Source organism: Natrix helvetica, assembly GCF_964273705.1.
Source record: "Natrix helvetica genome assembly, chromosome: 3".
Taxonomy (NCBI): Eukaryota; Metazoa; Chordata; class Lepidosauria; order Squamata; family Natricidae; genus Natrix; species Natrix helvetica.
Window position 1 is genome coordinate 3,327,862 of NC_138549.1, and position 19,346 is coordinate 3,347,207.

The following is a 19,346-nucleotide window of genomic DNA, read 5'->3' on the forward strand; positions in this document are numbered from 1 at the left end:
TCATCCAGAAGGTGGTGTTTGCTGTAACTATTGAAGGAACAAAGCTAACTACGCTTAGCATGGTTGCAGAAATGTTAAGTTCTTAACTGATCTTCTTAAACCTGCAACCATGTTGGATTGGATTATCCCTTCTCCAGCTATTTTAATTGGGGGTCAGGAAGTGCTAACCTTGTGTATGAATTCTGTGGCCCCCTATGGACAATGGGCACAATGAAATTCAATCCCTTTTGTCATAGATGGATGGGTAGATGGATAGTTGGATAGCTGGATGGATGGATGGATGGATAAATAGATGGATAGATGGATAGATGGATAGATGGATAGATGGATAGATGGATAGATGGATAGATGGATAGATGGATAGATGGATAGATGGATAGATGGATAGATGGATAGATGGATAGATGGATAGATGGATAGATGGATAGATGGATAGATGGATAGATGGATAGATGGATGATAAATGGTGGATGGATGGATGGATGGATGGATAGATAGCTGGATAGCTGGATAAATAGATAGATAGATAGATAGATAGATAGATAGATAGATAGATAGATAGATAGATAGATAGATAGATAGATAGATAGAAAGATAGATAGATAGATAGAAAGATAGATAGATGGATGGATGGATGGATGGATAGATGATAGATAGATGATGAATGAATGAATGATGGATGGATGGATAAATAGATAGATAGATAGATAGATAGATAGATAGATAGATAGATAGATAGATAGAATAATAGATAGATAGATGGATGGATGGATGGATGGATGGATGGATAGATAGATAGATAGATAGATAGATAGATAGATAGATAGATAGATAGATAGATAGATAGATGGATAGCTGGATAGCTGGATAGATAAATAGATAGATAGATAGAATAATTATATATATAAATTCTTTCTCTCTCTCTCTCTTTCTCATCTACCTATGTAGGTAGAAGGCAAACACAGGGAGTAAATTCTTTTTACACATGAAAGGCCACCCTGGAACTGAATCAATGGGCTTGATTGGTTCTCTCTTTCTCTCCCTCTCTCCATATTTACAACCACTTGCTCAATCGTGGTAGCGCCCCAGAGCAATTTATAACTAAACTCCATACCTTGCCTAACACACACTCAGGATTGATGTGGTGTATTTCCAGCAGGTGGCAGAACTTAGCTGATGTTGTCTACGTAGCCTTGGAAGCTGAGCAGGATTGAGTTCTGCTTCAAAGTTAAAACAGGAATGGGCAGGAACTTCTCGGACTGGGCCTTTCCAGGGTATCAATGCTGTGGTCTAGGTTGGAAAACCTACCCAAAGAAGATCAACCAATAGAAGACCCCAGCAAACCACTTCCATTCTGCCTTCGGAAGGACGGCAGGGATGTCTCTGTGAAGTCATCAAGTTGACTTTATAATAAGGGGTCCTTGGTGCTCTGTGAGCTTAGTTGTTTTCTTACAGATGTTTCATTACCCAACTTGGGAACATTATCAGGGCTAGAAGGGAGTTGGGTTTGCAGAGAAGGAGGAGGAGGAGGAGGCCTGTGGGGTCCCTGGTGCTCTCTGAGCTTGGCTGTTTTCTTGCAGACATTTCATTAGCCAAACTAGGCAACATCAGTGACTGGGAAATATTCTGCTTTATCAATGACTTTATAATCAATGAACTGATTTGAGTATCTTGAACTCCCATGGAAGTGAGAATTCAGGTGTTCACCATTTTTCACCTTTCCAAAATATTGTTCCAGCTTCCACAAATCAAAGTAAGTCCCTCAATGCTTTTGAAACACTTATTTTTTTTCAGCTAGACTTTCAGATTTGAATAGGAATAATATTTCAATGTAAGTTTGGAGGAGAAGCTGAAAATAACTCCAAATTAACCTGGAAATAAGGCAGGGTCAGATATGCAAAAACAATATGGACAGAATATATATCTTTATTGCAGGCAGCTAATATTACGACTTAGGAGCAATTGGTAACACCATATTTGGAATATTACATCTAATTTTGGTCATCATGATATTTTAAAAAGTTGGTACTCTGGAAACAGTGCAGAGAATCGCAACAAATATGATTAGGGGACCGGAAGCTAAAACTACGAAGAAGAGTTGCAGGAATTGGGTGTGGCTAGTCTAATAAGCAGGGGTGACATGATAGCAGTCTTCCAATATTTGAGGGGCTGCCAGAAAGAAGAGAGAGTCAACCTAATCTCCAAAGCATCAGAAGACAGGACAGATGGAAACCAATCAAGGAGAGAAGCAACCTAGAACCAAGGAGAAATTTCCTGACAGTGAGAACAATTAATCAGTGGAACAGAAGTTGCCTCCAGAAGTTGTGAATGCCCCAACACTGGAAGTTTTGAAGAAGAGGTTGGACAACCACTTGTCTGAAATGGTATAGGATTTCCTGCCTGAGTAGGGGGTTGGATTAGATGACCTCCAAGGTCCCTTCCAACACTGTCATTCTGTTATTGATACTTAATCCTACAAATGAGTCAAGACAATGGTGCCATCTGTTTGAAATAGTATGGGGTCTCCTGTTTGAGCAGGAGTTTGAGTTGGGCTAGAAGACCTCCAAGGTCCCTTCCAGCTCTATTGTGATATTGCAAATGTTGTTTTGAGAGCCTCTTCATTCAACCTTACAGAAGCCCCCCCCCGACACTTCAGAGAAAGCAGCAGCTTCCCTCCCTACTCCAAACCCCTCCTCCCTTTACAATTGCTGAAATTCTGCAGAAATACATTCTTCCTTTCGCTTCCGTTCATTTGTCGGCGGGCCAGTTGTGAAACAGCAGCAAAATTAACCTCATTCATATCGTGTTTGCTCATCATTAGGTCTCTTGTTCAGCCCTATTAGCCTCCGCAATGAATCATAAGCCTGATTTTTCAACTCGGTGGCCGAACGCCCCCCGAGATACAGGTTCTGCCACGGCACGAAGTGATTTTCAGCGCCAGCCAAAGAGACAGCAAAGGGTTTGTGCGTAGCTTCCATCTTGGTTGCTGTAGCAGCTGTGGCTTTGACCTCTTGAGTGATGCTGCTAAATCTAATCGGCAGCTGGAGGTAATTCAGTTGAGGTAAATGAGTAGTTGCTGCAGCTGGGTGGGTTGCCTGAGGTGTAGCATTGGGACAAAAGCGTGTGCACCTTGGGAAGATGTCAACATTGTTAGCGAGAACGGCAAGGGAAGAAAAAACCCAACAGATTACAGAAACTCTCAGTTGCAAATGAGACAGAGTTGAAAGCTGTGTTGTCATGTTCAGGCCTCCCAGGTATGTTGGGATACAAGATTTCTCTCTGTTGCCCTAAAGCCATGGTGGTGCAGCTGTTAGAATGCAGCATTGCAGGCTAACTCTGCCGAATGCCAGCAGTTCGATTCTCGCCAGGCTCATGGTTGACTCAGCCTTCCATCCTTCTGAGGTGGGTCAAATGAGGACCCAGATTGTTGGGGGCAAGAGGCTGACTGTAAACTGCTTAGAGAGGGCTGTAAAAGCACTGTGAAGCAGTAAATAAGTCTAAGTGCTATTGCTACCTTGTCTGTCTGTCTGTCTTTCCTGCTTAAGCAGGGGGTTTGGCTAGAAGACCTCCAAGGTCCCTTCCAATTCTGTTTATTCTATTCTGTTCTATTCATTTTTTCCCCATCCCATCCCATCCCTTTCCATTCTATTCTGCCATGGTGACACTGTGGTTAGAATGCAGTATTGCAGGCTAACTCACTGCTCATTGTCAGCAGTTCAATCCTGACCGTCTCAAGGTTGACTCAGCCTTCCATCCTTCCGAGGTGGGTCAAATGAGGACCCAGATTGTTGGGGGCAAGAGGCTGACTCTGTAAACCGCTTAAAGAGGACTGTACAAACACCGTGAAGCGATATATAAGCTTAGTGATATTGCTATTGCTATTCTATTCAATGAAGTCAATGAAGCAGAAGTAGATCAGGGTGGAGAAAGGGAGGTAGAGGATCACTTTTTTAAAAAATAAAAAGGCCATTTCCAGATCGGAGCTGCCAGCCTAGTAACCACCTAGAAATGCAAACATTAATATGAAGATCAGGGTAGCATGAAGAGAACAAGGCTGCAGTAAATAGCGTGTTGAATCTTAGTGAAGAATGAGATTGTTATGGGAATCGACAGCGTTGGTTATAAAAAGGAACAACTCTTGGCTAAATGGAATTTGTCATCATGTGCAGTTTTAGTCTGATTATTCAACCCAGTGAGCAATGCGCTGAACATTCGTGGCTGGGGGTGGGGGCAGAGTTTTTGGTAAACAGCCACGAAAACAGGGAGAGAAGTGGATCACATCAATTTACAATAGAGAACATTCTTCATCCCAAGGATGACCCTAAGGTCTCAATCTTCAGGACCCGGGAGAAGTTCTGCATAATGCCTGCCAATCCTTTGAGGTGGAGCAGGTCAGGAAATGAATTCTACAAGAATAGCTGGAACTCAACTTTATTGATATACTGTAGGCCGTGGTAACACAATCTTCAAAAGGCTGACCTGTTTTCCTACTTACTCTCTTTTACTCACAAGAGTTAACGTAAAGGCAGTTTGAATTTGTTCGTTATGTTCCCTTCCTGTTCTGGGCTTAAATCATGTGTAGAGAATAAGTAGAGTAGAACACAATGTAATAGAACAGAATAGAATAGAACTTAAAACAGAACAGAACAGAACAGGGTAGGGTAGAGTAGAATAGAACAGAAGGAACAGAATAGAACTTAAGGGAACAGAACAGAATAGAGTAGAACAGAGCTTAACAGAAGAGAAGAGAATAATTTATTGGCCAAATGTGATTGGACACAAGAGGAATTTGTCACCAGTGAAGAAACTCTCAGTGTACATAAAAAGAACAAAGTGGTGTGATCATAAGGTAACAACAGGAAGAGGTACTAGGAAAGATGAGAAGGATAATAGTAGCACAGACCTACTACATGGGTAAATATCCTTAGGCATAAGGCACTACTGTGGGAATTAGATGTTCAGCAGAGTGATGGCAGGGGAAAAAAAACCTGTCTTTGTGTCTAGCTATTTTGGTACGCAATATCCTATAGCAGCATCTAGAGGCGAGGAGTTCAAACAGTTTGTGTCCCGGATGTGAAGAGTCTGTAGATATCTTCTCAGCCCCCTTTCTGGCTCATGCAGTGTGTTATTGTTAGTTGCGAAGTCATGTTTGACCTACCACAACCCCATGGGCAATGTTCCTCCAGGGCTTCCTGTCCTCTACCATTCCCTGGAGTCCATCTAAGCTCATGCCGACTGCTTCGGTGACTCAATCCAGCCACATCATTCTCTGCTCTCCCCTTCTTCTTTTGCCCTCCATCGTTCCCAGCATGAGGCTCTTCTCCAGTGAGAAGAAGGTGGAAGGTATCTAACATGCCGCTGGGGAAGAGCAGAGGGCTAGTACTAGTAGCGCAAGAAAGAGTGAAGCGGCGGGGCCAAAGCTGAAAGGATGCTCAGCTGTGGATGTATCTGGTGGTGAAAGGAAAATCCAATGCTATAAAGATCTGTACTCCTTAGGAACCTGGAATGTAAGAGCCATGAATCAAGGCAAGCTGGACATGGTCAAACAAGAGATGAGAAGACTGAACATGCAGTGTCCAGATCCTCAATGGAAGGCAGGCTGGGTGCAATTATTTTTTCAGCAGTCCTTACTATCTGTTGAAGTCTGTGTCTATCCTGCTTGGTGGCTGTATGAAACCCGACAGTTATAGAACTCCTGCCTGGTACTTGTTAACGGAAGACTGTCTCTGTGGTTCTTGACAATACCCCATCACTCTTGCATCTGTCTGTCTGCCAGCCAGACCTTGCCAATTTTATAATTGTGTAATTATAATTATTGGGGGTTTAGGAATCTTTATGAATGAACAGTTGAATTCAGTTGGCATTGCTGACGGTTGACTTTTGCTGCTGTTTGGACCGAAGATTGTTTTCGTAACTCACCTAGAAGAAAATAACAGTCAGATCGTACTATATCAATCAATCAATCAATCAATCAATCAATCAATCATTCAACCAATCAATCAGAATAGAGCTAGAAGGGAACTTGGAGGTTATCTAGTTCAACCCCCTGCTCAAACAGGAGATCCTGTCCAATTTCTTCTTAAAAACCTCCAGTGATGAAGCACCCACAACCTCTGAAGGCAAGCTCTTCCACTGGTTAATTGTCCTCACTGTTAGAAAGTTTTCTCCTTAGTTCTAGGTTGCTTCTCTCCTTGATTAGCTTCCATCCATGGTTTCTTGTCTTGCCTTTAGGTGGTTTGGAGAATCTGGGACTTGTAATTCCACAAACCCAGAAGCCACGAGGTTACTTGTAGCTTTAAGGAAGACATGCCATCAAATATCATACCAGTCTTCTTTCAGGCTTTGTTGCTTGTTTGTTAAGAACTTTGTGCAAGGAAGGAGATTCCACAATGTTCTCAGAATAAAATTTCATTGGGAGAAAAGTAATAGCAAATCACTTTGGTATGGCTGCAAGGCCAGGCTCATAAAAATTGCAGGGCATTTACCTTGACTTGAAGGAAACTTCATCTTATATAACAGAAAGATGGTGGGAAATTTTATGTCATAGAATAATGGCTCTCAGATATTATATTTGTGATGTAATCTGTCTCAACAATACTTTGCCAATACTAGACATATTGCCTAGACATATGAATCTCACCACTTCAAGGAAAGAAGCAACTTAGAACTAAGGAGAAATTTCCTGACAGTGAGAACAATGAATCAGTGGAACAACTTGCCTCCAGAAGTTGTAAATGCTCCAACCCTGGAAGTTTTAAAGAAGAGATTGGACACCCATTTGTCTGAAGTGGTGTAGGGTTTCCTGCCTAAGCAGGGGGTTGAACTAGAATTCTTCCAAGGTCCTTTTACATCTGTTATTCTCTTCTACACTTGCTGATTGTCTTGCTTTTTCACTCAGAAGATCAAATGCTCCAGTATTATCATATCTGGTCCACTTAAAATGTTCTTCACAATTTAGGGTCAATTCAGAATTCTGAAGATCCATTGTCAAGAGTTGAGTTAGATATGTATTTTTCATTCTCCAAATACCAACTTAAACTAGAGTTGGCCATTATGATTCCATCCTTCTCCAGTTCTGTAGATTGTGGCTGTGATTCCCCTTCAGCAACAATAGTTTTAGACTTTATTGAATGTTACTAATCTATGGTCCTTCCATAACAATCATCCTTTGGAAGATCATTTCCCACATGATATAAGTTTGGGCACTAATTTTAGGTAAGCACTGAGGGGGGGGGGTGTCCCAAAGGTGATTTTTCAAAAAGACAACTTTCTCTGGTTGTCCTTGAAGGCGTTTTGCTAAATGAGAGGCTTATTGGATGAGAAGCGAAATGTCTAAAGAATGTCCAGTTACCTTTTGAAAAAGCACCTTTGGGACAATCATGCCTGGATGACTGAGAATCTCCATAGACATTGGGAAAAAAAAATCTTGAGGTCACTTGTCCCAAAGGTGCTTTTTCTGGAGGCAACTGGACTTTCTTGTTTTTTCTGTGAAGACTGAGAATCTCTATAGACCTTTAGCTATGCAATTTGGGATGAAGACCCTTTGAAGGGTGTGGGAGTAGGAATGGATTTCCAGAGGGGGAAAAATAGCAGGAACCATTTGCACCACTCAAGTGACCCTGAGGACACAGAGAAACCTCCAAGTGGCCTCAACGACCCTCTAAAAGGATGCAAATGACCAGCTGTCTGCAAGGAGTATAAATCCTTCCATTCCCCACCATCCAGTCAGAGCTGAAGAAGCTTTTGGGATGAGGAGCGAAATGTGAATGCAGTATTCCAAGTGTGGCCTTACCAAGGCGTTATAAAGTGGTATTTCTTGATTCTACATGCTTGGACACAGAGCCCTTCTTTTTATAGATTTAAAAGTATGGACTGTTATTGGCTTATGATTCATATTCTGTAAACCTCCTAATTGCTTGACACATTTTTAGATCTGGAAGAAGTCCATGATGGGCCTTCAAATATTGAAACCGAGCATTGAAAACAGCACCACCAAATATTTTGATAAGAAATTGTTTGGGTCCCCCTACAAAGGATTGTCCCAAAGGTTCTTTTTCAAGAGGCCACTGAACTTTCTTAGTTTTCTTTGAAGATGTTTCGTTCTCATCCAAGAAGCTCATCTAGAGCTGAAGAAGCTTCTTGGATGTGAAGCAAAACGCCTTCAAAGAAAACCAAAAAGTCCAGTTGCCTCCAGAAAAATCACCTTTTGGAACCGTGACCTGGATGAGTGAGGATCTCTACGTTGAGGTCACTTTAATCCAGAAGACACTGAGACAGATGAAAATTTGTCAGGGTGGATTTCCATTTACAGAATCTCAGTACCTGAAAATCCAGGAGTTCCGTCTTACCACCATACCATGAGAAAGTCAGATGGTGTACGGATTTATTTTCCTGCTCACAAAATATCAGGCAGAATCTTTTTCAACTCCTGGAGAAGGATGGCAGCTAGTCAACTTTGACATTTTCAATGAACTGAAGTTTTCCTGGAACAAATTAGAGGCCATTCAGAATGTATCCACTTTATGAACACGCTACCTGAGCTTACCTGAATATAACAGTAGGTTTCTGACAGATAAAGATACAGGAGGCTATTGTGTAAACCCAGAGCTGCAAGCTCCTTTGTTAACAGCAAATATACCCAACCGTTTGCTAGTTTGCAGGAAAAATACCGGAGAAAATAGAGAAGTTTCTCCTCTGACACACTTTGGGGAAATATTGTTTTAAATGAGAAATGGTTCAGTGGCTGGAATTCTTGTAACAAAGGAGTCAAACATTCTGCATGCTATATAAATGTTAAGTAGACGGTTCTTCTCAATAAATCTTGCTTAAAAGGGAATGTGTGAAAAAAAAACCATGCTTGGAAAGAATCCAAGGATCTACTAAACCAGTGTTTCTAAAATGTGATATGAAACAAGCAAGCACACTGAGTTTCAATACTACAGCCTTGGCCACATACTTATGTTGGAAGGAAAATCCAGCCTGGTTCCAAGCTGGGAGAACGACGCTGGAAATAAAATGGAGGCAGGCTGCAGGAAAGGAGGTCTCTGTTTATTTGGTGGCCAGAAACTAGTGACAGTAGCAGACAAAAGGGGGTTGAGAGTAGGTGGCAGGGGGCTGGACTAGAGGACCTCCAAGGAGCCTTCCAGCTCTATTCTGATGGATTGGTTGATTCCTATAGGGTCATGTAGAGGTCATGGCTGGCTCTACCAGCAAAAGGGGAAATGCAAAAGTTTTTGTTTCAACTAATCTTGTCACCTTTGGCTCGCTAAATTGTGCTGCTTATTTGGAGTCTTTTTGCTGATGTTGGCCCAGTCTTTCTGAATGGCTACAAAATCTCCATTCCTAATGACCAACCTCTTCAAACCTGTGATTGAGGCTGTTTTCCTATATCAGGAAGAATGAGGTTGCCTTCTGCCCTTGTTAAGGATTTTTCCTCTTCTTCTTTATGGGAAATATTCTATTCTTTATGGGAAATATTCTATCCTGCCTTTTTTAAAAATATTAAGAATATAGAATATTTTAATCTGGGGAGTGGGGTAGCCTTTCTACATCTTTCTACTGGTAAAATATCACTGAAATTCAGCATAGGATTTACTATTAATAGAAAGAAGAGCTTGGCACACAATTTCCAAGAGCCAAGAGGTTGTGGCTACTTTTTCACTTCATGTTCCCCTTTAATTGAGCCTCTCCTTCCTTTAAAATTGCAAGGTTCAAGGTGTTTTCCTGGGGGATGCAAAAAAGATGACAATTTTTCCTGACTTCTCGGAGGCTGAAAATTGAGCGCAATCAGGAACAGAGTAATGGTATGACCCTTCCCAGCCCCCTTTTTCTAATCCCTTTCCCTTTGAAGTTTTTTTTAAAACACACACGCACATACGTATGTATATGGACAGTCGTGAGCTGCAAAAAGGCATTGGGAAGAGCTCAGCTAATGGAAACAATTTGTTTTAGAAACAGTTCAGAGATTGCTAATTTCCAAATAATAAGGAACGGCTTGCATGACAGGGTTTTACTTTCGAGATTTCTGCTGCATACCAAGTAGAAGCGAACAGCGAATGGAAGAGAAAGAAAGAAGAAGAAGAAGAAAAACGAGAAAGTTTTTTTTTAAAAAAAAGCAGGGAGAGCGTCCCCTGCTGAAAAATTGCAGAATGAAACTTGCTCCCAATGCTGCATGGAAGGGTAGGAAGTTAAAACCCACCCCTCTCCTAGGAAACGAAATATTTTAGGAAATATTAAAAAGGCAGAATATTTCCCCTAAAAAGAGAAGTTTCCCTAAATTCTCCCTAAAAAGAGTAAATTGGCAGAAACTCAGAGAGGCAGAAATGTTGCCCCCACCTTTGTCAATGGGCCATTAAGGCCTGAGCCAGCCCATTCTAAATAACCAAGATCTACCCCATTTCATTGCCCTTCATTGCACTACCCACCAAGGTTTCAACCAAATGTAGCACACAACCTACAAAGCTAGATATGGCGTCTGACAGCAGCCAATCGGAATACACTTCTTACACAAGAACAGGAAACAGAGGTGGGTCTCCAGAGAGGGCATAAAACCAGGGACTCTCGGTATCTCTGCCCTTTTCTGCTCAGGAGCTCCAAGGCATGTGGTCCTGTCCACCATTAAACCATCTTTCCGAGCAGCCTCCATCTTTCCAGTGTCTTTTCCCCCTCTTGGAACTGAACCCAGAAGGACATGTCTTCCAAAAGAAGCTAGGAGGTTAGCAAACATGATTGACATAATTTAGAAATAATTATAATAATGTAACCCTGGCTGGCTGGTATATTTTCATAAGCAGCACAATTATTTTCAGCGAGTGACTGCAGAAGAGGGATATTTATGAGGTGCTCTGCCGAACGGATTGGGTAAGAGTTGAGTTGTACAGAAGCCCTCTGTGTGACTGGCGAGGCGGTTGTGGTTTGCTAGATAAGGTTTTCAAGGCATGGAAGCTCCTTCTCTGATTTGGAGCCAAAGAGTCTCCTTCCATCCCACCAGGGTGATGGAGGCTGGAGAAGACACGGAGGAGAGAATGGTGTGGATACGCCTTGAGCTTCGGGAGGAATGGCAAGACGCACCTGTCAAGCATCGTATCATTGAGAAGAAGAGGGACATCAATAATCTCCTATGTGCAAGATTGACTTTCCTACCTAGTGGTCAAGGCATTTGGAGGAAGAATAAATCTGGACCAAAGGATACATGTCCATTGCTTGGAAGATATTCTGACCCAAGCAGGGTCTTGGTCCAGGCAAAAACCTCTTTTATTTATACGACTGTGAATTCCTTTCATTCACAGTCCGCAAGGCTTGGCAAACAGTCTTTCAAAGGAATGTTTATCCACACGAACCTTATCTCATTTGGCAAGCTGCCAGATAACTAGTTTCCAAGCGCAGGGCAAGGCAACACTTGGCACAGAGTCTCTGATAGTCACGAAGAGAACTTTCTTCTCTTGAAATGACCAAAGGAACGAATTGTTTCCTGCAAATGCCCACTCCCCGTTCGCTCCTCTTTTGTTTCCTATGGGAGGGGCCAATCACCTCCAAGGTGTGGCTTTACTCCCAAGTCAACCCTGCTATTTTAGTTGTTCTTGTCTTCTGGCAGCTCTGCTCATGCGCACACTGGGAACAGGCTCCAGCTGTTCCTCTGCCTCACTGCTGTCTCGCTCCCTCTCTGCCTCTGACGCAGAGTCCTCGTCTAAGCTTTCCTCAGCCCCCAGGACTGGCCCATGTTCCTCCCCAACCTCCCCACTGTCAGACTTGGTTTTACTTGGTAGCTTTTGCTAGGTATTTGTTTTTGGAGGGCTTCCAGTTTTTGTTCTTCAGTAGTTTCCAGTTTTGCTAATTGCATCTCTCCTGCTGCTTGTATGGCTGACATCTCCTGCAGATCGATTCTGTAGCTGCAGTCACCTTTGTGGTTGGTTCCAAAGGTGGCCAGTGGGAAACACAGGATCCCTGCCGCTTGACCGTCCCACCTGAAAGCATTTCCTGATGTCCACCTGTGTGTCTGAAAGGGAAGGTCCCGTAGATCCAGAATAGGGCGCCTGATCTGGACAGCTTCAAGAGATGATCCCACACAAGGGAAGAAAGATCCAGAAGAGCCATTGACAATCGGTGCCACGAATAAAACTGCACTAAATAGACCCATATTCTAAATTGGAATATGGCGCCGCCTTACCTTTGGCATATCTGACAAGAAGAGCAAAACGAATCCTAGATAGTTTTGGCCAGCGATGAAGGCGAAATCGCAAAACTGCACCTCACTTATTTTGGCCATGTCATGAAGGGGAATTCACTGGAGAGGACAATTCTGTCTGGAAGAGTTAGCAGTAAAAGGAATCCAGGCCACCAAAGACCATTGTAGCTGGACACCATCCAAAGTGACACCAAAGTGACACCAAAGTGCCAGAGCATTGAACAACTCAAAGAAGCAGTGCAAGATCTTGGCCCATAGAATTGCCAAGAGTCAGACACAACTGAATGGATATCCTCCTCCTCCTCCTCCTCCTCCTCCTCCTCCTCCTCCTCCTCCTCCTCCTCCTCCTCCTCCTCCTTGCAAGCCCCACTGCCTTCTAGCACTGATGATATTCCCTAGTTGGGTAATTAAGTGTCTGCAAGAAAACAATTCTTCATCATCCTCTTCCTCCTTTCTTTTTCTTTTCTTTTCTTTTCTCCTCCTCCTCCTCCTCCTCCTCCTCCTCCTCCTCCTCCTCCTCCTTCTTCTTCCTCCTCCTCTTCTGCTTCCTCCTCTTCTTCTTCCCCCCCTCCTCCTCTTCTTCCTTTTCTTCCCCCTCCCCCTCCTCCCTTCCTCTTCCTCCTCATCTACTGTTCTTCTTTGTGACTCTTAACTTTGTAGAAATGATGAGTTCTCCATGGTGCCCGTCCTCCACCCCTAGCATTGTCCAATCCCCTTCAGTCAATCCAGTAACAGCTTTAACTTCGCTGAGCAATTGTTATCTCCCCAGGCTTTATAAGATCTGAAAGGACTCTCCAGAAATGCCCTTTGGCCGCGCTTGTGAAGGTGACAAGATGCTTCTGGAAGTAAGGAGGTTCATTTTGCCTTTCACTTTAGGTAGACAAAATACCTGATCGTAATCACTGATAAGCCAATGATTATGCTGACGGTTTTCCTCCTCTCCAAAAATATTATTTCCAAACCACCATTCAAACAAAATAGAGACCACTGGAGTCACACTAATTCCCCCCTGTTTCCCCCCACCCCCTTCTCCCACCTCTGTTCAATTCTGCAGCAAGCATCCAGAAGATCAAGGCACAGATGGGGAAAGAAAAAAGAAAAGAAAAGAAAAGCAACACAGAAACAGAAATTGAAGGCATTTTTGACAGCAGCGCACATAAAAAAAGAACAAAGCTTTCCCACCAGAACGAGATGGAATATGTTCAAGTGACCTCAGGCCAGACAGCTGTAGCAGTTGTCGATTGAGATCCTCTCTTGCCTACCGAACGGGGAATTGTGGGCAGCTTCAGATGGAATAAAGAAGGGCTGACAAGTGAGCGCCCGGTGTTTCTACTTTGTGCACAGCTGCGGTGATGTCAGAACAGGCGCGGGGCCCTAAGCTCGCTCCCAAGGAGAGGGACTTCGCGGAGAAAGCGAGAGTGGTGGCGGACGATTAAGGATGGTGCTACTGGTATTCCAAGCGAGCCTGATGCTCAGAGGTTCTCCAGATCAAAATGTGTGAGTCCGGTTGCTCTCCTTTCCCCTCCCTCCTGTTCTCCCTGCCTCCCCACAAACAATAAAGCCAGAGTTGTGTATCTGAATGTTTGTGAAGAGCTCCCCAGGCCTTAGAATAATTTGAAGTATTGATAGAATCTCTGGTTGGCTTCACTTATTATAAACATTGCAATTGACTGGTTTCTGGTCTTTATATAAACTTTGTTAGACTAATAGAGTTGGAAGGGACCTTGGAGGTCTTCTAGTCAAACCCTCTGCTCAGGCAGGAAACCCTATACTATTTCACACAAATGGTTGTCCAATCTCTTAAAAACCTTCAGTGTTGGAGCACCCATAACTTCCATTCCACTGGTTCATTCTTCTCACGGTCTGGAAACATCTCCTTAGTTCTAGGTTGCTTCTCTTCTTGATTAGGTCCCATCCATTGCATCTTGTCTTTATCTTCAGAAGCTTTGGAAATTAGATTGACTCCCTCTTCTTTGTGGCAGCCTTTCAAACATTGGAACACTGCTATCATATTACCCCTAGTCCTTCTTTTCACTGGGCTAGACATACCCAATTTCTGCAACTGTTCTTCATATGTTTATCCCCCAGTCCCTTAATTATCTTGGTGGCTCTTCTCTGCACTTTGTCCAAAATACATAGACCGGTGTATTGTTCAAAATGTATGTCTGTCTGTCTGTCTGTCTGTCTGTCTGTCTGTCTGTCTGTCTGTCTGTCTGCCTGCCTGCCTGCCTGCCTGCCTGCCTGCCTGCCTATCTATCTCCATCTGCATCTCCTGCTTCCCTCTCCCTCTCTCCCTCCCCACCTCAACAAATTATTTAGCCACCAACCTTATATGGAATTCTAATTGGAAAACTAGTTGGATACCTGTGCTTCATGATGAAACTATGTGATTGGGCAATGCAGGAGAAATCTGGTTCAATCCGTTGGCTCAGTGCTGGTCAGAGATTGAAACACATAAGGGAATATTGCTTCTACTGCCTTGAGTCTGGAAGCCGTTCGATAGGTGGAAGGCATAGACATTTGGGTGAGGTACAGACGTTTAGTACTGTAACGCTCCTGAGTGAAGGAGTGGAACATTTGCCCATTTGAACAGAGGTAACGGAATGTGAGGCAGCTGGCAGTTGGAACAGAGTTCTTTTCAGGTGGGGAGAGGGAGTAGAACTCCTTAGCATCAGAGCGTATGAATTACTGTATAAGAAATATTAATGATCTGATGGTCATTATGAAAAATCCTTTCTTGGCGAGCACCTAGAAACCAAGAGGAACATACATGCCAAATTTCAAGTTTCTAGGCTTTATGGTTCTGGAGATTTTGTGATGAGCGAGCGGTACTTGGCTTTTATATATATAGATTGTCTCAGGTCTCCACATAGGAAGGGAAGAAGGAGAATTCGAAACAGAAGTGATAAAGAAAGGTGCCAAGCAGGGGACAGGCCCCTCAACAATACCCTCAATGCCCAATCATATCTTGATAACATGTTTATTCTGTCCATCCTTTTGGTGCCATCTTGGTTTTGTTCCCCCACCCATGAGGAAGTCCTCCTTGATTGTACCAGCCTTGAGAAGAGATTTTCCACTTATTTTGACTTCATTCAAGGGCAGTCTAGGAGTGCAGAGAATTGGCCGGGCTTTATCAACCATTACCTGTGATGATTTGAAATTGAGGTGACAGATGCCAAATTCAGATTGGCAACACTCAAAGCCCAGTTTAGGTTAACAGAGTTCTTGGTCCGCTTGAGGATGGGCGGAGGGTACTTTGACTCCTTAGCTGGGGAAAAGCCCACAGATCCTTGTTCTTCTGAATGTGAAACTGTAAAGCAGGAGAATATTCTAGATGCTGGCCCTCTTCACCAACATGAACGATAGATAGATAGATAGATAGATAGATAGATAGATAGATAGATAGATAGATAGATAGATAGATAGATAGATAGAAAGAAAGAAAGAAAGAAAGAGACAGATTATATGGATAGATATGTAGATAAATAGACAAAGATATGTAGGTAGGTAGGTAGCTAGGTAGGTATACCAATAGATAGACATAGATAGATGATAGATAGATAGATAGATAGATAGATAGATAGATAGATAGATAGATAGATGATAGATAGATGATAGATAGATAGATAAATAGATAGATAAATAAATAGATAGATAGATAGATAGACAGACAGACATAAATAGGTAGTAGGTAAGTAGGTAGGTAGGTAGGTAGGAAGGTAGGTAGATAGATAGATTGATAAATAATAGATAGATAGATAGATAGATAGATAGATAGATAGATAGATAGATAGATAGAGATAGATAAATAGATAGATGGATGGATAGATAGATAGGTAGGTAGATAGATAGATAGACAGACAGACTAGACAGATAGATTATCTATCTATCTATCTATCTATCTGTCTGTCTATCTATCTATCTATCTATCTATCTATCTATCTATCTATCTATCATCTATCTTTCTAGGCACAGACATAGGTAGATAGGTAGGTAGATCGATCGATTAATGATAGATAGATAGATAGATAGATAGATAGATAGATAGATAGATAGATGAGAAAGCTGAACACCTGTTTCATGAGGAGGTAGAGAGGAAGGAGATTGTTATCTCTGCATTTCCCTGAGAGAAACTGGGAAGGAAATAATCACGTTACAGAAAAAAAGAAAAAAGAAAAAATGCACTCACATTCTTTCTTTACTCTATTTCTCTCTAAGGTGCCCCGAGCAGTTTCCAAGACAGCAATCAAAACAATCTTAAATAAAGCTATCACAATAAAACCAACAGTCCCTAAAAGAAATGCTTGCCAAAATTAAAACAAACTTAATTTAAGAAACAAATAAATAAAAATAAAATAAAGGAAAACAATATGACTGGCCATCAAAAGAGACAGCTCCCTGCACCACTGAACCTCACCAATCTCAAACACAGGTAGTCCTCAACCTACGGCCACAATTGAACCCCGAATTTCTGTCGGTAAGTGAGACATCCGTTAAGTGAATTATGACCTTTCTTGCCACAGTCGTTAAATGAATCACTGCGGTTGTTAAATTGGGAACAGTTGTTAAGTGAGTCTGGTCCCCCCCTCCCTTGATTTTCTCATCAGAAGGTCACAAAAGTGAATCGTGTGACCAAAAAGTGACTGACTCACTTTTATGACACTGCATCTGTCATAAAAGTGAGTCAGTTGTCAAGCATCTGAATGTGACCACAGAGATGCTGCAATGGTCATAAGTGTGAAAAACGGTCACAAGTCACTATTTTCAGTGCGGTCGTACCTTTGAACGGTCACTAAACGAAGGGATGTGAGTCCAGGACTTCCTGTACTCATTCTCAAGCTACTTTTAGGGAGACGTGGGAAAAGATTAAACTCAGCAAAATCCTGGTTGCAGATACAGATTAACAGAGTTGGAAGGGACCTTGGAGGTCATCTAGTCCAACCCCCCCTTGCCCAACAGGAGACCCTACACCATTTCTGACAGATGGCAGTCCAGCCTCTTCTTGAAAGCCTCCAATGATGAAAGCAAGGTTCACAACTTCTGAAGGCAAAGTTGTTCTTTGCTTTCCATCTTCCTTTTCCAAAGTTGAGCCCCTATCCTTTTTTAAAAAAAATAATAATCATATATTTATTTTGCCAATACAATGTCTTGCAAGAACTAGTTTCTGTTGTGGTCATAGAAGTACTCAATCTATCCTAGGCAGCACAAATTCTGTTGTGGCCTGCCAGCGGCTAGCGGAGCTGACAGCAGAGTCGGACAGTGAGGAGGTTGGGAAGGAACCTGGGCCAGTCCTGGAGTCTGGGGAAGGCTCTGAGGAGGGCTCTGTGTCGGTGGCAGAGAGAGGGCCAAGGCTGTCTGACAGTTATCAGCTGCCTTCAGAGTCAGGCATCAGTGAGGCAGAAGAACAGCTGGAGTCTGTTCCCAGTGTGTGCATGCGCAGAGCTGCCAGGAGAAGGGACCAGCTAAGGAACAAGGGCCTACTTGGGAGTAAAGCCACAGGTGGACAGTGAATGGCGCCACCCAGAGGGAATAAAAGAACAGCGAAAGGGGAGTGGAGTTTGCAGGAGACCATTAGTTCAATTCATTAGGGTGAAGATCTGTTCCTGACTCCTTGCCAAGTAATTGCTGTTACAGCTTGGAGTTCGGAAGATATCGGCCTGGCAGCTCTCCAAGCCTGATAAAAGTCTGTAGTTGTGGAATCTCTTGAAAGACTCTTGGCCAAGACTGTGCTTGAGAGGAATCCCCTTTTAACCTAAATAAAAGAGGTTTTATCGGGACAAGGAGTCGGCTTCATGCTCTTGGGAAGCCTAGATCAGAACAGTTTCACCAAGCAGCTCAGGTATTCAGGGGGTGGGTGGGTAAGGGAAAGTTTGTTCTCTCTCAATTTCAAAGAGAGCTGACGTGAGTGACAGGTATTTTGCAAGCTTGACTAACAAGATTGCTCAAACTTCCCTTCCCTGGATTTCCCTTTGGAGGATGCCAATCAGTCCCTACTAGGATGACAGAACAGATTACTTGAGCTGTAAATCTCCAGGGATGTTTTGTTGTGACTCTCTGGGTAGCAATATTCAAAAATTCCCAACTTACGCCTTACAGGTATTAACCAAGATCTAAAATTCCCTGTTCTCTCTCTGTTAACCTCTAGTTGAGGGAAATCGTTACAGGGGTAACGAAGCAAAGGAGAAGGCAGTTTTAACAACATCTATCTATCTATCTATCTATCTATCTATCTATCTATCTATCTATCTATCTATCTATCTATCTATCATCTATCTATCTATCTATCTATCTATCTATCTATCTATCTATCTATCTATCTATCTATCTATCTATCTGTCATCTATCTATCTATCATCTACCTACCTACCTACCTACCTACCTACCTACCTACCTACCTACCTACCTATCATCTATCTAAGTGTGTGTGTGTGTGTGTGTGTCTGTGTGTGTGTGTTCCAGCCTTGAGCAATTTCAACCAAACTTGGTACACAGATGACTTACTCTCTGGAAAAAAATACTGTGGGGGTAAGACACCCCTAACACCCCCTCGGGATGTGTGTTCTATTAAGATACACATCCTTAAAATGGCTTCTACTGTACTGCTGTAAAATGGATTCTACTATGCAGCGCAGTGGAGTTGCCATGGTAATGGCTTCAGGTACTCCACAAGGGAGATCCCTCTGGTGAGGGGGAAAATCCAACATTAGAAATTACGTTTGGTCCGGACATTTCCCCCTCTATAAATAAATACCTGGGCAACGCCGGTTTATCGGATAGTAAACTCAATAAATATTCTCTTGAACAATTCTGTACAGGTAGTTATTAAAAGCCAGGATCCACGAACACCGGCTGGCAGACAAAAGCCACAATCCTAAAATCTCTACGCACGCCGACACCAAACAGCACCAGTCCGATTGGACCAACACAAAATAATTGGCAACATTACCATCTGCCATGCTCATGACACACGGAAATCTGTTCTCTTCCCACCAAAGGTGGTCCCTATTTTCCTACTTGCATTTTTTACGTGCTTTTGAACTGCTAGGTTGTCAGAAGCTGGGACAAGTCACGGGAGCTCATTCCGTTACACGGCGGTAGGGATTCGAACCGCCCAACCGCCGACCTTTCTGATCAACAAGCTCAGCATCTGAGCCACTGAGCC